Raw genomic sequence first — 18,879 nt, forward strand, 5'->3', positions numbered from 1 at the left:
ACAACCCTCTTGAGGGAAAACATTTCTCCCAATCTATGTCTTAAATGGGCGACTCCTTATTTTTAAACAATGACCCCTAGTTCTAGATTTTCCCACAACGGGAAACATCCTTTCCATATCCACCCTGTCAAGACCCCTCAGGATCTTATATGTTTCAATCAAGTCGCATCTTACTCTTCTAAATTCCAGTGGATACAAGTCCAGCCTGTTCAATCTTTCCTCGTAAGACAGCCCTTTTCTGTACTGCCTCCAATGCATTTACATCCTTCCTTAAATAAGGAGACCAGTACTGTTCACAGTACTCCAAATGTGGTCTCACCAATGCCCTGTATAGTTGAAGCAAAACCTCTCTACTTTTGTATTCAATTCCCCTCGCGATAAATGATAACATTCTATGAGCTTTCCGAATTACTTGCTGTAACTGCATACTAACCTTTTGCAATCCATGCACTAGGACACCCAGATCCCTCTGCATCTCAGAGCTCTGCAATCTCTCACCATTTAGATAATATGCTTTTTTATTCTTCTTGCCAAAATGGACAATTTCACATTTTCCCACATTATACTCCATTTGCCAGACCTTTGCCCACTCACTGAACCTATCTATATCCCTTTGTAGCCTCCTTATGTCCTCTTCACAACTTACTTTCCTATCTATCTTTGTGTCATCAGCAAATTTAGTAACCATACCTTCAATCCCTTCATCCAAGTCATTTATATAAATTGTAAAAAGTTGAGGCCCCAGCACTGATCCCTGTGGCACACCATTTGTTACATCTTGCCAACCAGAAAATCATCCATTTATGCCTACTGTTTCCCATTAGCTAGCCAATTCTATATCCATGCCAATATATTACCCCCAACACCATGAGCTTTTATTTTCCACAATAATCTTTGATGTGGCACCTTATCAAATGCCTTCTGGAAATCTAAGTGCAATACATCCACCGTTTGCCCTTTATCCACAGCACACGTAACTCCCTCAAAGAACTCCAATAAATTGGTTAAACATGATTTCCCTTTCACAAAACCATGTTGACTGTGCCTGATTACCTTGAATTTGTCTAAATGCCCTGCTATAATAGTAGTTTCTAACATTTTCCCCATGACAGATGTTAAGCTAACTGGCCTGTAGTTTCCTGATTTCTGTCTGCCTCCCTTTTTGAATAAAAGGAGTTGCATTCGCTATTTTCCAATCTAATGGAACCTTCCCCGAATCCAGGGAATTTTGGAAAATTAAAACTAACGCATCAACTATCTTACTAGCCACTTCTTTTAACACCCTAGGATGAAGTCCATCAGCCCGCAGCTCCAACAATTTGTTAAGTACCGCTTCCCTGGTGATTGTAATTTTCTTGAGTTCCTCCCTCCCTTCCATTTCCTGACTTACATTTAATACTGGGAGGTTACTTGTATCCTCAACAGTGAAGACCGATGCAAAATACCTGTTCAATTCATCTGCCAGCTCCTAATTATCCATTATTAATTCCCTAGACTCACTTTCTATAGGACCAATGCTCACTTTGTTAACTCTTTTTTTAAAAGTATCTATAGAAACTCTTACTATCTGTCTTTATATTTCTAGCTTGCCTGTACCTTCAGTAACTGACCAGCTGAAGGCAGGCATGTAAAGAGTGGAGAGCCAGTCATGGTCGCCCCAGGGCATCACCCCAGCCCCATATGTGGTCAGCAGGGCAAAGCAGGACTGGGCATAGTAAGGGGGTGAACTTGGTGGTGCAGAGGTGGCAGGGAAAGTGGGCACACGGTAACCGGGGTTTGAATGGGGTCAACATCATGGGAGCAGAGGAGCAGGGGGCAAGGATGCCAAGGACAATTGGGCAGGCACCTGGCCAGAACAAAGTCTCTAGCTGGAAATGAGGCCATGAATGTTAGATTTTGGGCCCAGTATTGATGAGGGGCAACAGAATCCTGAGCAGGGGTAGGCGGTGGCGTAGTGGTAATATCACTGGACTAGTAACCCAGAGACCCAGGGTATTTCTCTGGGGACATGGGTTCGAATCCCACCACAGCAGAAGGTGGAATTTGAATTTAATTAATAAATCTGGAATTAAAAAAAGCTAGTCTAATGATGGCCATGAAACCATTGTCGATTGTTGTAAAAACCCATCTGGTTCGCTAATGTCCTTAAGGGAAGGAAATCTGCTATCCTTACCTGGTCTGGCCTACATGTGACTCCAGACCCACAGCAATGTGGTTAACTCTTACATGCCCTCTGAAATGGCCTAGCAAGCCATTCAGTTGTATCTAACCGCTACAACACCTACAAAAAGGAATGAAACTGGACGGACCACCCGGCATCGACCTAGGCACCGGAAACGACAACAGCAAACCCAGCCCTGTCGACCCTGCAAAGTCCTCCTTACTAACATCTGGGGGCTTGTGCCAAAGTTGGGAGAGCTGTCCCACAGACTAGTCAAGCAACAGCCTGACACAATCATACTCACGGAATAATACCTTACAGACAATGTTCCAGACATCACCATCCCCGGGTATGACCTGTCCCACCAGCAGGACAGACCTAGCAGAGGTGGCAGCACAGTGGCATACAGTAGGGAGGGAGTTGCCCTGGGAGTCCTCAACATCGACTCCAGACCCCATGAAGCCTCATGGCATCAGGTCAAACATGGGCAAGGTAACCTCCTACTGATTACCATGTACCGCCCTCCCTCAGCTGATAACTCAGTACTCCTCCATGTTGAACACCACGTGGAGGAAGCACTGAGGGTGGCAAGGGCACAAAATGTACTCTGGGTGAGGGATTTCAATCTCCATCACCAAGAGTGGCTCGGTAGCACCACTACTGACCGAGCTGGCCGAGTCCTAAAGGACATAGCTGCTAGGCTGGGTCTGCGGTAAGTGGTGTGGGAACCAACATGAGGAAAAAACATACTTGACCTCGTACTCACCAATCTGCCTGCCGCAGATGCTTCTGTCCATGACAGTATTGGTAGGAGTTACCACCACACAGTACTTGTGGAGACGAAGTCCCGCCTTCACATTCAGGATACCGTCCATCGTGTTGTGTGGCACTATCACCGTGCTAAATGGGATAGATTTCGAACAGATCTAGCAATGCAAAACCGGGCATCCATGAGGCGCTGTGGGCCATCAACAGCAGCAGAATTGTACTCACCCACAATCTGTAACCTCATGGCCCGGCATATCCCCCACTCTACCATTACCATCAAGCCAGGAGACCAACTCTGGTTCAATGAAGAGTGCAGGAGGGTATGCCTGGAGCAGCACCAGGCGTACCTCAAAATGAGGTGTGAACCTGGTGAAGCTACAACCCAGGACTACTTGCATGCCAAACTGCGCAAGCAGTATGCGATTGATAGAGCTAAGTGATCCCATGAACAACGGATCAGATCTAAGCTCTGCAGTACTGCCACATCCAGCTGTGAATGGTGGTGGACAATTAAACAATTAACTGGAGGAGGTGGCTCCACAAATATCCCCATCCTCAATGATGGGGCAGCCCAGCACATCAGTGCGAAAGATAAGGCTGAAGCATTTGCAACAATCTTCAGCCAGAAGTGCCAAGTTGATGATCCATCTCGGCCTCCTCCTGAAGTCCCAAGCATCACAGATGCCAGACTTCAGCCAATTCGATTCACTCCGTGTGATATCAAGAAACGACTGAAGGCACTGGATACTGCAAAAGCTATGGGCCCTGACAATATTCCAGCAATAGTACTGAAGACCTGTGCTCCAGAACTTGCCGCGCCCCTAGCCAAGCTGTTCCAGTACAGCTACAACACTGGCATCTACCCTGCAATGTGGAAAATTGCCCAAGTATGTCCTGTACACAAAAAACAGGACAAGTCCAACCCGGCCAATTACCGCCCCATCAGCCTACTCTCAATCATCAGTAAAGTGATGGAAGGCGTCATCAACAGTGCCATCAAGTGGCACTTGCTGAGCAATAACCTGCTCAGTGATGCTCAGTTTGGGTTCTGCCAGGGCCACTCAGCTCCTGACCTCATCACAGCCTTGGTTCAAACATGGAAAAAAGAGCTGAACTCAAGAGATGAGGTGAGAGTGACTGCCCTTGACATCAAGGCAGCATTTGACCGAGTATGGCATCAAGGAATCCTAGCAAAACTGAGGTCAATGGGAATTAGGGGGAAAACCCTCCACCGGCTAGAGTCATACCTAGCGCAAAGGAAGATGGTTGTGGTTGTTGGAGGTCAATCATCTGAGCTCCAGGACATCACTGCAGGAGTTCCTCAGGGTAGTGTCCTAGGCCCAACCATCTTCAGCTGCTTCATCAATGACCTTCCTTATGTGGTCAGAAGTGGGGATGTTCGCGAATGATTGCACAATGTTCAGCACCATTTGTGACTCCACAGATACTGAAGCAGTCCGTGTAGAAATGCAGCAAGACCTGGAAAATATCCAGGCTTGGGCTGATAAGTGGCAAGTAACATTCACGCCACACAAGTGCCAGGCAATGACCATCTCCAACAAGAGAGAATGTAACCATCTCCCTTTGACATTCAACGGCATTCCCATCGCCCAATCCCCCACTATCAACATCCTAGGGGCTACTACTGACCAGAAATTGAACTGGAGTAGCCATATAAATACTGTGGCTACAAGAGCAGGTCAGAAGCTAGGAATCCTGGGGCGAGTAACTCACCTCCTGACTCCACAAAGCCTGTCCACCATCTACAAGGCACAAGTCAGGAGTGTGATGGAATACTCTCCACTTGCCTGGATGGGTGCAGCTCTAATAACACTCAAGAAGCTCGACACCATCCAGGACAAAGCAGCCCGCTTGGTTGGCACCCCATCTACAAACATACACTCCCTCCACCACCGATGCACAATAGCAGCAGTGTGTACCATCTACAAGATGCACTGCAGCAATGCACCAAGGCTCCTTAGACAGTACCTTCCAAACCGCGACCTTTACCAACTAGAAGGATAAGGGCAGCAAATACATGGAAGACCACCACCTGCAAGTTCCCCTCCAAGTCACACACCATCCTGACTTAGAACTATATCGCCGTTCCTTCACTGTCGCTGGGTCAAAATCCTGGAACTCCCTTCCTAACAGCACTGTGGGTCTACCTACCCCAAATGGACTGCAACGGTTCAAGAAGGCAGCTCACCACCACCTTCTCAAGGGCAATTTGGGATGGGCAATAAATGCTGGCATAGCCAGTGACGCCCACATCCCATGAATGGAAAAAAAAATCAAGAGGGCATGGGAGAGGAAAAGAAGGACAGAAGGCAACGAAGGCCATACCCCCAACACAGGATCTAACGCCGAAGGAGGAGCTACTTGGAGATGACCGAGAACCAGTGCTGCAGGAGAGTGCCTCTCTCCAGGCAGATGGTCACGGAGATCTGTGCCTCGTCGCTGAAGTTCTTGCACCTCACAGCTCTGGTTGCCGTGCCCTGCCAGCAGCCGTCAGTCACTATGGCCTTGAACTTCTTCGCTTATGGCACCTTCCAAGGATCAGCTGCGGACCTTAGTGGCATCTCAAAAAATGGCTACACACCATTACATCTCACTGGTAACTTTTGCCTTCTTTGCGCAGGGTAAAAGGACAGAGGGTTGCGCCTCCATCGCTGGATTCCTCCAGGTACAGGGCATCATCGATTGCACCCATGTGGCCAATCAGCAGAAAGGGCTTCCACTCCCTTAACATCCAACTGGTCTGCGACCACAAGAGCTTCCTCCATGTGTGCTCGTTTTCCCCATAGCTGCCATGATTCCTTCATCCTCTGCCAGTTCAGATCTTCACTTCAACCCCCAAAGTGCGTGGATGGTCATCTGTCTTCGAAAGTTGCAAAATTCCTGTTTGGTTTTAATCAACATAGTTCCTTGCATGGCATGGTCTCAGAACAAAACTGCACAAATTTCAGGCACTGCTATTCAGAGAGATTATAAGGATTGCTGGTGTGGGAAACAGAGAAGTTCACACAGTGAACTGCTTTTTGGAGACACAAAGTAAGAGGAATGCTTGTAGCAGATACTACATGCCAAGATTCAAGGGAATAATAATGTTTTATACCCTAGCACTAGCATCCTTCAGATTGATTAACTCAAAGATTCATCAAAACAACACTAATTAGAAATATTAGTTCTGGAAAACATTGTTTTTCTGGTTTTAGCAGAAGATGCTAGTAATAAGTACTTTTATTTATTTTCCAAATGTGGGCATTGCTGGCAAGGTTGGAATTTATCACTCATCCCTACTTGCCTGGAGAAAAGATAGTGGTAGGCCTTCTTCTTGATCTGCTGCAGTCCATGTGGTGAGGATACTCCCACAATGCTGTTTAGCAAAGAGTTATTCTTTTTTGTAATAGTTTTTGATACAACTGACTGACTTTCTAGCCTACTTCAGAGGCAGTTAAGAGTCAACCATGTTGATGTGGGACTGGAGTCACATATGGGCCAGACAGGGTAACAGCAGGTTTCCTTCCCTAAAAGGATACTAGTGTACCATTTCAACATAGGAACATAGGAAGAGGACTAGGCCGTTTAGCCCCTCGAGCCTGTTCTGCTATTCAGTGACATCATGGATCTTTGAGATAGCTTCATGGTCACTTTTACTGATAAAAACTCTGGAAATTAAAGGTGGTTAACAGGATTCAAATTCTCAAACCAACTTAGTGGGACATAAACTCTAATTCGCTGGATTAATAGTCCAGCCTGCTGTCCAGTAATAAACATTATGCTACTGTACCCAGGTACAGATTTTTACTTTCATTGAATTCAGTAGAAAGAAAAATCAACGAAGATGTAAATCAGGCTGCCAACTCGATATCACCCATTTTGTACCATCACCCAAAGTCAAGAAATACCTCCTTGCTAAAATCCACACTGCCACAGACTTGCACATCCTGATGAGTTAGTATTTCCAATGAAGAGCAGATTAAAAGTACTGACTTACATAAATACAATTAATGCCCATCTATCACAAAACCACCATTCAGCCTTTAAAATGATCATATTCAAACTCACCTGACTAATGGGAATAATTTTTTGAAACATTGGATGGGATTTTACTGTGGGCTTTGGGACCCCGATGTTGGGACTAAATGTGGGCCCCGAGTCCATACTTGCCGGCAGCGAGACCAGCTCAGCAATCTTCCGGGAGGCAGCCTCCTAATTGTCCAGCTCCGCACTCACTATCCTATTGAGAATGGCAAGTGGGCTCTCGATGTTGCCGGCCCAATCAGAGGGCTGGCAGCTTTGAAGTCTCAGCAGCCCCACCAGGAGGAGGCGGGCACTGTTGAGGCAGGTGGGGGACCATGAGGGCGCCTCAACATGGAGGCGCTCTGGCTGGGTTGCACAGCAGGGAAGAAATAAACAAAATCTAGGGCGGCAGGTCCACAGAAAAGGAGGGGAAACCCCTTTGATGGTTCAGGTGTGGCTGCCATTGCAACCTTTAATACTCATGGCCCCCACAGTCAATACTCAGTAAATGGGGCACAGAGCTCCCTCCCCCACCCCCAGCCTACTTCCAATGAGCTGACGGTCTCTGCACATTGATGGGAGGCCGCTCTGCCCATGGCAAAATGCCAGCAAGGCTGCAAAATCACCCCTAATTGGGATCTTAACAAGGATAACTGGCTGTTCGCCTCCATGGAGCGGGCAGCCGATCCAAATCCCAGCCCGCCCCTGGGAATGTCCCTTGATAGTGGGAATGTGTCGGGGAACTGTCCCGACGCAGCTCCCCCATTTCCCAGCTTCTCTGCCTCCAAGCCCGTCCTCATGGAGCTGGGAAAATTCAGCCGAAATGAGTTAACCAGTTTAATATACAGTAGACTGCTGACTGAAGAGACTTAAGGTAAAACATATAGCAGCAATCTTTATTCTTTTCTTTTGATAGCTGTGCGTACAACTTAATTGTTACCCAAGTATAAACTTTAACATAAACACATCATCTTGATTCAGAAGAAACTGTTCTATCTACCTCAGCATTCTTCATTCCCCCACTGGCAACCAGCAATCAAAGTCAAAACTCATTTGATAATCTTATGGAGTAGATGAAGAATTTTGACACACACATGAATGAAACAGCAAAGTTAAAGAATATTTTTTGTAAGTGTTACTCAACATTTTAGCAATAAATTTTTATCCTGGACATTCATATTTTTCTTCCTCTAAGATCTAATCTTCTGGGTGACACTGCACATCCACAAGAAAAAAGCAGAGAAGGAGAATAAAGTAAATGTGCTTTGACAGGATTGAACACTTCCAGTTCAGGTATCAAATGCAGCTCCTCCCCAGACATTGCTCAAACAACGTACATAAATGCAAGCCTCCTAAAAGCATTTCTCACACATTGATGTTGCTCAACTAACCATTTTTCACACCAACTATCCCTATAACCTGTCAGTTATAGCGACGAATTAGTGCCTCTTTCCGTGGAGACTGGGATAGAAATGCTGAAACTCGTGACCATCAACATGTACCAAATTAAGAGAAGTATGGAAACTGTTTCATTATTTCTACTTACGTTTCCTTGGTGTTTGCACTCAGTTACACAGAGAAGCCAGCCAATAAGCACTGGAAATAAATGCAGTACGTGTGGGTAACATCTGATCAAGATATCTCAGAATTATGGCACATTACAGAAGTAAACAGACCGCTCGTCCCATCAATTCTATGCCAGAGATTTTCTTCAAGCCTGCCAACTAATCTAATTGCACTTACCTACTCACTTCCCATACTCTAACATTCCTCTTTTTCAAGCAACAATCTCCTTCCCACTTAAAAATAGTCTTGAGATGTTCAGTTTAGATGGAGAACAAAAGGATATAACTTTAAAATTAGAGCTAAGCCATTAAGGGGTGATGTTACACAAAGAGTAGTGGAAGGCTGAAACTCTGTCCCCCAAAAACTTGTTGAGGCTCGCTCAATTGAACATTTCAAAACTCAGATTGATATATTTCTGTTAGGTAAGGGTATCAAGCATTATGGACACACAGGCAGGTAAATGGAGTTAAGATACAGATCAACCATGGTGTAATTACATGGCAGAACAGGCTCAGGTAGCTGAATGGTGTACTCCTGTTCTATTCGAGATACTTGATTTACAGAATATAAACCAGTTAATCAGTCTTGCACAATACAGTAGTCCTTAAAGCTTGTACACCAGAAAATATTCATTCATTTTTCTATTTGTCATATATCCTCTGTTTGTAACACCCCTGTTCAGATACAAACTGTTGAATACATTTTTATTATTCATGTGCTATCACTGTCTTGTGGAACCTTATGAAATGCCTTCTGGAAGTCAATATAAATAATATCCGTAGACTCTCTCTTATTTTAGTGACCTTCTCAACAAAATAATCTAGGTTAGTGTTACGACCAGGTGAGAAAGAGGTCTAGGGTTCCCTTTCAGCCTTCACCTGGTCTTACTGTAACAGGGTTTAATTTTAAACATGCTGTGTTTTTAGCTCCAGTTAGTTGTTTAATTGTCCACCACCATTTACGGCTGGATGTGGCAGGACTGCAGAGCTTAGATCTGATCCGTTGGTTATGGGATCGCTTAGCTCTGTCTATCGCATGCTGCTTATGCAGATAGTCCTGTGTTGTAGCTTCACCAGGTTGACACCTCATTTTGAGGTATGCCTGGTGCTACTCCTGGCATGCCTTCCTGCGCTCTTCATTGAACCAGGGTTGGTCTCCTGGTTTGATGGTAATGGTAGAGTGGGGGATATGCCGGGCCATGAGGTTACAGATTGTGGTTGAGTACAATTCTGCAGCTGCTGATGGCTCTCTTCTTCCCAGCAACAATTTGAAATTTAATGTCCATGTGGCAAAATTAATATGCCTCATTCTTGGCAGGTGGGGGCCTGCATGACAGTTCGTTAGACATGATTTACTCTTTACAAATCCACACTGGCGCTCTCTGATCAGTTCATATTTGTCTAAGTGGTCAATCACTCTATTGCTAATGATAGGTGCTTGTCGCTTACCCACAACAGACATTCGACTTATAGGTCTATAATTTCCTGGTTTCTCGCTCCCACTCTTCTTAAATAATGGAGTGACATTGGGAATTTTCCAATCCAAGGGACAATTCTTGAGAGTTCTAGAAGATCATAACTAGAACACCTTTTTAAAAATTTTTTATTTAGAGATACAGCACTGAAACAGGCCCTTCGGCCCACCGAGTCTGTGCCTACCATCAACCACCCATTTATACTAATCCTACACTAATTCCATATTCCTACCACATCCCCACCTGTCCCTATATTTCCCTACCACCTACCTATACTAGGGGCAATTTATAATGGCCAATTTACCTATCAACCTGCAAGTCTTTGGCATGTGGGAGGAAACCGGAGCACCCGGAGGAAACTCACGCAGACACAGGGAGAACTTGCAAACTCCACACAGGCAGTACCCAGAATTGAACCCGGGTCACTGGAGCTGTGAGGCTGCAGTGCTAACCACTGTGCCGCAATGTTTTCACTTCTTTCAATACCCTAGAAACCATCAGGTCTTGGAAATTTGTCAATCTTTAGTATCATTATTCTCTTCATTACCAATTTTTATTAATATTAAATCAAAATGTCCCTCACCTGAATTCATTTTAACTTTTCCTCGTATCTGATACTTTATCCTCTTCCTCGACCACGAAGAGCAATACAACCTAATTATTTAGCAAATTTGCCATACCTTTATTTTCAATTTTTTTTATTCTTTCAGGGGATGAGAGCATCACTGGCAAGGCCAGCATATGTTGTCCATCCCTATGTGTCCTTGAGAAAGTGGTGATGAGCTGCCTTCTTGAACTGCTGCAGTCCATTTGGTGTAGCTACACCCACAGTGCTGTTAGGAACGTAGTTCCAGGTTTTTGACCCAGTGACAGTGCAGGAATGGCGATATAGTTCCAAGTCAAGATGATGTGTGGTTGGAGGGGAACTTAACCGATGGTGGTGCCTGTCCTTAAGGGGCTCACATTATCCTTAGCTATCCTCTTTCTCGAAATATACTTGTAAAATCTTTTATTACCATCCTTGATATCCCTTGCAAGTTTTTTCTTGTATTCCCTTCTTTCAGCTCTTTCTTTTGTATCCCTTTGCTGTTCTTGATATCTTTCCCATTCTGCAAAATTGCTGCTTCTTTTTTTGCATTTGTATAAACCCATTCTTTTAATTTTAGACTCTCTCACTCCTTTTGTAGACCAAGGCTATTTAATTACACAAGGGCTCCTGGCCTTTTGGGTGTATGTACAGGTTTTGTATTGTACCAAATACTTCTTTGAAGTGAATTCTCACTGTTCATTTATAGTTTTAACCATTAACAGATCCACCCAGTTACTGTGGTCAATTCCTGCCTCATTCCTTCAAATTCAACCTTATCTAAATTTAAAATCTTTCTTTGTGACTCATCTTTCTAATATCGAATTCAATCATGTTATGGTCATTGTCACCTAACCATTAGAGTGTTGACCAATACTAGCTCATTTATCCTCACTAGATCTAGTACGGCCTGTCTTCTTGTTGGTTCAAGAAAACATTGCATCAGAAAAAATGTCACAACTACATTCAAGAAATCCACTTGGCAAGAGCTGTTCTGCTTCTCTCAGAATATGTAATAATTACAGTCTCATTATTCTGACTCTGCTTTTGCAACAAGCTTTTCCTGCTCTCTCTTGTGGAAAATCAGTGAATGTAATTGTGAAAATTGATGTGTACGGGTGAATACTTTGGCTATTGATGGCCCTTAGGCTTGAATGCCAGGCTTTTGAAGACTCACAGTTTGAGAGAGGCTACAAGTAAGCATAAAATCATACTCCTATATGAATCACACATTGCAAGAGAGGAGAGGAGGTAAAAAAATTACAGGGAAAATAAACTTTTCAAATAAAGATTTCAAACTTTGATCCATGGCCGAGTTATGTATGTAGTTTGACCTGCAATGCAGCAACAATGGAACCAAAATAACAATTGAATCATTTGATATTGTGGTAGCTTGGGTTGCCACTTGTATTTAATGTGCCGTCGCAGTCGCTGTTGGGAGACAACCTGAATTGATCCAGTGTTGGTGCCCAGTTTTGTTTCCTGTATCTACTGCCTGGAGTTTGACACTAAGTTGGACAGGGATGATTTGACCATTAAGATTGAAGCAGGCAGTTAATAGAACTAGTAGGCCTCCATGTTGTGAAGTGTGTTCCAAAACATTGTGCAGACACAAAGTCACCCAATTTTAGCAGCTATTCAAATAAAACTATTCTGGGTGTTCTCACTGATGAAATATGGTGTTATATCAGCAGTATGTGCAGCAATTTGTGTTAATTGACTGGTAGGCATAGAAACCAGCTAATTAGCACAAAATCACACCATGCAAATCAAGGATAAGAAAGGCATTTGCTCCACTAAGCCTCATTCCTTCAATACCCCAACTCCCCCAGAAATAAGTTCAATTTCAACATTTATAATATCTGATCCTTGCCTTTTTCCTCTGCAACTAAATGAGCTAGTTCAATGTCTTCGCATTTTCAGATCGCGTCAACATTTCGAAGCCGACCCCACCCATAAAACTGGCCACACCCCCACATCAAAATAATGAGCGCGGCGAGTTTCTGCCGATTGCACATGTTTGTGGTCATTCTTGGAGGCTCTTCAAAAACTTGTTTCCTTAAGTGCATGGGCACTAATAGGCTCATTTTAACAGACTGGAAAATATTCAATCTGCTAAGAAACTGACTAGTGTACATCAATGAAACTAGTTCAGTATAGTTTTTAAAGTCATTTTCAATTATTTAAAATCAGGTTACTCACAGGTGATGCTTATGAAAAGCTTATTTTTGGTGATAATCCCATTTTCAGCTATTAATAAAACTGCACCAGGTTACCATGCTTAAATATGTCAAGGAATATTTTTTAATGCCAAGATTTTAAAAAATTACATTCTATCATGCTTCCAGATTATACTGGGATCTTGGAAGATTTTGTGTTTGTGATTATGCAAATTAATGTTAGTGGAAATTTGAACTGTAACCTAACCAGCACAATTTGCACCTAATTCCCCAATCACACCCAAAGTGAAATTACCCCGTGTACTGCAGTACTATACTTGAATACTCATCATTGTTTTTAATTCATTAAGATAATTTATTTGTCCCTTTCTGCAATTTTATTAAATGAAGTAGAATTTTGAAGATGAAAACCATTATGTTTTCTGGCATTGAAGGAATCAGTGGTAATGTCACACATCTCATTTTCAAAAAAAATATTAGACATTTGAAAGTTAGTATTTGAATTATTTTGAATATTTTTAAAGGGGTATCTAAAGGTGGCAGTGTAAGCTAAACAGCCCTTATTAGTGTAGCTGTTAGTGACATTGCTGAAGGTAGCATAGCTTATACAATGTTTTTCCGACCAAGCTCTGTATCAGTTGCTGAAACAGGGCTTTGTCAGCCTAATGCTTCTGATCTATCACTGAATATCCAGCAGATGATAAGATGTGGCAAATATAATCCCCAAATAGTTATCAAGGGGTGCATCCACCATGACCTTAGTATTTGTTTGGCTGTCACCAATGTTGCTCAAAATTTGGCAAAAGAATCACAGGCTGGTATGCACAACATCTTGCTGGTGTATGCCAGTGGGCACTGGAGTGGGAAGTCGCTCCTTATAGGAGAATTGAAGAAATCACTAGCATGAAAAAAATAATGCAAGACATTGTTGACACTTCAGTAATAAATAAATTCTTCCAGCTTCTGGCCCCAAGTTCACCAACTTCCTGGCTCATTCTAGCCTATGCATTCACCTCCCATTTCTCATATCTTTCCTCCTCATTGTAACTGGTCATGATATGTGCACAAGGAGAGCTATATAGTTAGGAGGTAAACAGCTGTTTGGAATTCTCCATGCCTTGTTTAGCTGAAGATGTTGATGCAATTAATTTGCAACTGAAACACACAATAATAACATGGACATGTTTCTTTTCTTTTGGTTTTGTTGCATCAATATCAAAAAATATAAATTGCTTTATAGTACCGGCACTGATATAGGGTGTAGAGAACCTCCTTCAGTGCTGTAATTTCCATTATTCTACCAATAATGGTAGGAACAGGACTGCAATAAATCATTGTAGTACATCTGATTGGCCAAAAGGGATGAAAAATACCACACACACAACTCTCTTTCATACCCTCAATTTAATCTCCTACTATTTATCTTCCCAGTTCTTTTGGATTTAGCAGCACTATCTTCCTCCACTACCTCGCATGCATTGTTCCACATATTCATCATTCTTAGAACATAGAACATTACAGCACAGTACAGGCCCTTCGGCCCACGATGTTGTGCCGAACCTTTAACCTACTCTAAGATCAAACTAACTACCTACCCTTCATTCTACTATCATCCATGTACCTATCCAAGAGTCGCTTAAATGCCCCTAATGTATCTGCTTCTACCACCACGGCTGGCAGCGCATTCCACGCACCCACCACTCTCTGTGTAAAGAACCTACCTCTGACATCTCCCCGAAACCTTCCTCCAAACACCTTAAAATTATGCCCCCTGGTGATAGCCCTTTCCACCCTGGGAAAAAGTCTCTGACTATCCACTCTATCTATGCCTCTCATCATCTTGTACCCCTCTATCAAGTCACCTCTCATCCTTCTTCGCTCCAATGAGAAAAGCCCTAGCTCCCTCAATCTTTCTTCGTAGGACATGCCCTCCAGTCCAGGCAGCATCCTGGTAAATCTCCTCTGCACCCTCTCTAAAGCTTCCACATCCTTCCTATAATGAGGCGACCAGAATTGAACACAATATTCCAAGTGTGGTCGAACCAGGGCCTTATAGAGCTGCAGCATAACCTCGTGGCTCTTAAACTCAATCCCCCTGTTAATGAAAGCCAACACACCATACGCCTTCTTAACAACCCTATCAACTTGGGTGGCAACTTTGAGCGATCTATGGACATGGACCCCAAGATCCCTCTGTTCCTCCACACTACCAAGAATCCTGTCTTTAAGCCTGTATTCCGCATTCAACTTCGACCTTCCAAAATGAATCACTTCATACTTTTCCAGGTTGAACTCCATCTGCCACTTCTCAGCCCAGCTCTGCATCCTGTCAATGTCCCGTTGCAACCTACAACAGCCTTCCACACTATCCACAACTCCAGCAACCTTCGTGTCATCGGCAAACTTGCTAACCCAGCCTTCCACTTCCTCATCCAAGTCATTTATAAAAATCACAAAGAGCAGAGGTCCCAGAACAGATTCTTGTGGAACACCACGGGTCACCGAGCTCCATGCTGAATACTTTCCATCTACTACCACCCTCTGACTTCTATGGGCCAGCCAATTTTGTATCCAGACAGCCAACCTTCCCTGAATCCCATGCCTCCTTACTTTCTGAATGAGCCTACCATGGGGAACCTTATCAAACGCCTTGCTAAAATCCATATACACCACATCCACTGCTCTTCCTTCATCAATGTGTTTTGTCACATCTTCAAAGAATTCAATAAGGCTTGACCTGCTCCTCACAAATCCATGCTGACTGTCTCTAATCAAACCATGCTTTTCCAAATAATCATAAATCCTGTCTCTCAGAATCCTCTCCAATAATTTGCCCACTACTGACGTAAGACTGACCGGTCTATAATTCCCAGGGTTATCCCTATTCCCTTTCTTGAACAAGGGAACAACATTTGCCACCCTCCAATCATCCGGTACTACTCCAGTGGACAGTGAAGACGCAAAGATCATCGCCAAAGGCGCAGCAATCTTTTCCCTCGCTTCCCGTAATATCCTTGGGTATATCCCGTCTGGCCCCAGGGACTTATCTGTCCTCATATCATTCAAAATTTCCAGCACATCCTCCCTCTTAACCTCAACCTGTTTGAGCATATCAGCCTGTTCCACGCTGTCCTCACAAACGACCAGGTCCCTCTCACTAGTGAATACTGAAGCAAAGTATTCATTTAGGACCTCCCCTACCTCCTCCGACTCCAGGCACAAGTTCCCTCCACTATCCCTGATCGGCCCTACCCTCACTCTGGCCATCCTCTTGTTCCTCACATAAGTGTAGAATGCCTTGGGATTTTCCTTAATCCTACCCGCCAAGACTTTTTCATGTCCCCTTCTAGCTCTCCAAAGTCCATTCTTCAGTTCCTTCCTGGCTACCTTGTAACCCTCTAGAGCCCTGTCTGATCCTTGCTTCCTCAACCTTAAGTAAGCTTACTTCTTCCTCTTGACTAGCTGTTCCACATCTCTTGTCATCCAAGGTTCCTTCACCCTACCATCCCTTCCTTGCCTCATCGGGACAAACCTATCCAGCTGTCGCAGCAAGTGCTCCCTAAACAACCTCCACATTTCTGTCGTGCATTTCCCTGAGAACATCTGTTCCCAATTTAAGCTCCCCAGTTCCTGCCTAATAGCATTGTAATTCCCCCTCCCCCAATTAAATATTTTCCCATCCCGTCTGCTCCTGTCCCTCTCCATGACTATAGTAAAGGTCAGGGAGTTGTGATCACTATCACCGAAATGCTCTCCCACCGAGAGATCTGCCACCTGGCCTGGTTCGTTGCCAAGCACCAAGTCCAACATAGTTTCCCCTCCAGTCGGCCTATCTACATATTGAGTCAGGAAACCTTCCTGGACACACCTGACAAAAACTGCTCCATCCAAACTATTTGCACTAAGGAGGTTCTAATCAATATTAGGGAAGTTGAAGTCACCCATGACAACAACCCTGTTACTTCTGCACCTTTCCAAAGTCTGCCTCCCAATCTGTTCCTCCATGTCTCTGTTGCTATTGGGTGGTCTACAGAAAACTCCCAACAAAGTGACTGCTTCTTTCCTGTTTCTGACTTCCACCCATAATGAATGACTCAGTAGACAAACCCTCCTCGACGACCTCCCTTTCTGCAGCTGTGATACCATCCCTGATTAACAATGCCACTCCCCCACCTCTTTTACCTCCCTCCCTATTCCTTTTGAAACATCTAAACCCCGGAACATCCAACATCCATTCCTGCCCCTGTGATATCCACGTCTCCGTAATGGCTACAACATCGTAGCTCCAAGTACTGATCCATGCTCTAAGTTCATCACCCTTATTCCTGACACCCTTACACCCTTATTCTCTGCAAAAGTCATTTATAAAACTAGCACTGGGGATTTTTCTTGAATGGACAGCTATGAATAATATTGATCATGTATGGTATATGTATTGGTACACTCAGCATATCTCTAAAAGATTAAACTGCAACAGATGTATGGAACCAGTTGAAGTTACAATCATTTTACTGATTTACTGACAGCTTCTGTGTTAAATGATAACTTGTTACTCGCTGTACAGATTATATGAACAAAGTGTCATCAAGGGTTCGACACTCATCAAATAACTCTTGAATTTATGCAAGATAATACTGCCATGCACAGCAGCAATTGGTAACCAGGGTTTAAGAGCTGATTAGCTGGTTGCCTGGAAATGGGAGATTGTCGCCATGCTGCCCTGAGAAACTGCCACTATAGCAACCAGCCAATTGGAACAAGCCACAGGTAGGCAAGTGTTTTGGTGGGGGTGGGAGGAGGAGAGAAGTGGAAAAGGCGGGAAGGGGAGGGGTAAGACGTCCACCTGTTTATTTGTCTGTAAAACCCACTGTGGCCTCCATAGCTACAGTAGCAAATTGATCACAGTTTAATCCCTCACCCAAACTCATCCATTTCAGTAACCATGGCAATAGTCACTGCAATGTGTTGCACTAAAGCTCAGCTGACTCACAGAGTAATCTCTGTTCATCTGGCAAATAGTGCATGAAATATTTGATAAGAAAACTAAGTGTGCTGTTTAACTCTTTAACTAGCAGAAAGCTAAAGTGTTGCACAGATTTGACAGTGTACAAAATGACACGTTAGGTAAGGTAGAAACATAGAAAATAGGAGCAGGAGTAGGCCATTCGGCCCTTCGAGCCTGCTCCGCCATTCATTATGATCATGGCTGATCATCCAACTCAGTAGCCTGTTCCGGCTTTTGCCCCATACCCTTTGATCCCTTTAGACCCAAGAGCAATATCTAACTCCTTCTTGAAAACATACAATGTTTTGGCCTCAACTGCTTTCTGTGGTAGTGAATTCCACAGGCTCACCACTCTCTGTGTGAAGAAATTTCTCCTCATCTCAGTCCTGAAAGGTTTATCCCGTATCCTTAGACTATGACCCCGGTAGACAAAGAAAAGCTGTTCCCATTAGCTGATGGTACAAAGATTAGAGGTCACAGATTTAATATTTAGGGCAAGTGTTACAGGGGGAATGTAATGAACTTTTTTATGCAGTGAGTAGTAATGACCTGGAACTCACTACCTACGAGGATGGTGGAAGTGGAGATGATGAATGATTTCAAAAAGAAATTGGATGGGCACTGAGGGAAATAAACTTGCAGGGCTACAGGAATGGAGCAGGGGAATGGGACTGACTGGATTGCTCTACAGAAAGCTGGCATGGACTCGATAGGCCAAATGGCCTCCTCCTGGGTCGTAATGACTCTATAACATTTGGCTTTGGACCAATCATTCAAGGCCAAACACTAACCCAAATTCATCTCAGAGTGATCTTTCTTTTGTGCAATCAATAATGTTTCAGGGAATGCAACAATGGAGCACATCTGAAAGAGATACACTTTAAAACATTACAAAGTACTTTAAATATATTAGAAACAATAAAAATACTAAATATCAATATCAAATATTACTTTCTAGGGAATTAATTTTTAAGGCGATGGAATGAAGTTACAGATAATTGATTTTTATTTTGAAATTGTGCTTATGGAACTTGGGACACTTTTGTAAATGGAACAGGGACAAATGTTAGACTGCAGGATTCAGGTGAAATTTAGGGAGCAGTTTGTTTCAGG

At 43.6% G+C, this 18,879-nt stretch overlaps 1 protein-coding gene across 2 annotated transcripts in view; it reads right to left on the reverse strand.

The window, feature by feature from the left end:
- Nucleotides 1-18,879, reverse strand: part of gnaz (guanine nucleotide binding protein (G protein), alpha z polypeptide) — a 506,271-nt gene that overhangs the window by 378,436 nt on the left and 108,956 nt on the right. The window lies entirely within an intron of this gene.

The sequence above is a fragment of the Heterodontus francisci genome, chromosome 23 (genome assembly GCF_036365525.1).
Source record: "Heterodontus francisci isolate sHetFra1 chromosome 23, sHetFra1.hap1, whole genome shotgun sequence".
NCBI lineage: Eukaryota > Metazoa > Chordata > Chondrichthyes > Heterodontiformes > Heterodontidae > Heterodontus > Heterodontus francisci.